The following is a 791-nucleotide window of genomic DNA, read 5'->3' on the forward strand; positions in this document are numbered from 1 at the left end:
GATGGCTATTTTTGATAATGCAAAATCTACGCTTCCAAACTGTAACGTATTTAGTGTTTTCGAAACACTTTGTGACTTTGAGTGTAGTTAGGATATATGAGCTATGTAAACCTCTGTGTTGTCCCTATGTGCCCCAAACAGTGCTGAGTGTGTGTAACATATTGTTTACGTATATGCATGCATGTATGTGTGTGTGTATGAAACTTAATCTACTTTCACATTAGGAGCTCAGTAAAGAAATTAAAATGGTTTTTCATGTTTTCCTTCATTAAAAATGGTATAGCTAAGAGCTTGGCACATAGTTGTTGCTTTTTCAAAAGCTGTAGAATTAAAACTCACTCATAAGAACGAAAATTGTCCTAATAGTTAATGTTAGAGAGGCAGCCTGTAGTGGTTCCTGTTAGTACTGCCTGTGGAGTAGGGTAAGGTAGGGTAGCAGTAGGATTATTCATAGGATTTTTAAAAGTTTCTTAAAGCTAGGAGTGTCTACTCAAAGGTCTACACCTCTGGGGGAATGTTGTGAAGATCAGTTAAAAAATGAATATAAAATTTTGTCAAATTTAAAACTCTCTAAAAATGGCGAGATATTATATTTACCACTAAAATTTAAGAAAGTCCTCCTCTAGGTATTAATGATACTTCACTCTTTACTTTTCTAGAAAAATTGTTTAAAAGTTAGTGCACGTATGCTGAAGTAGAAATCACTGTTCCGGGTACTGTGTTGGACTATTTGGAAAGAGCCATTTATCTCCCATTACCTATATGATTTGGTGTCATTTGATTAGATAGCA

The 791-nt window shown here is 34.5% G+C and overlaps 1 protein-coding gene across 2 annotated transcripts in view; it reads left to right on the top strand.

Moving 5' to 3' along the window:
* The window catches only part of MAT2B (methionine adenosyltransferase II, beta), a 17,733-nt gene that overhangs the window by 3,761 nt on the left and 13,181 nt on the right, over positions 1–791 (top strand). The gene's annotated exons all lie outside the window — the stretch shown is intronic.

Source organism: Galeopterus variegatus, unplaced genomic scaffold (assembly GCF_000696425.1).
Source record: "Galeopterus variegatus unplaced genomic scaffold, G_variegatus-3.0.2 Scaffold879, whole genome shotgun sequence".
Classification (NCBI taxonomy): domain Eukaryota; kingdom Metazoa; phylum Chordata; class Mammalia; order Dermoptera; family Cynocephalidae; genus Galeopterus; species Galeopterus variegatus.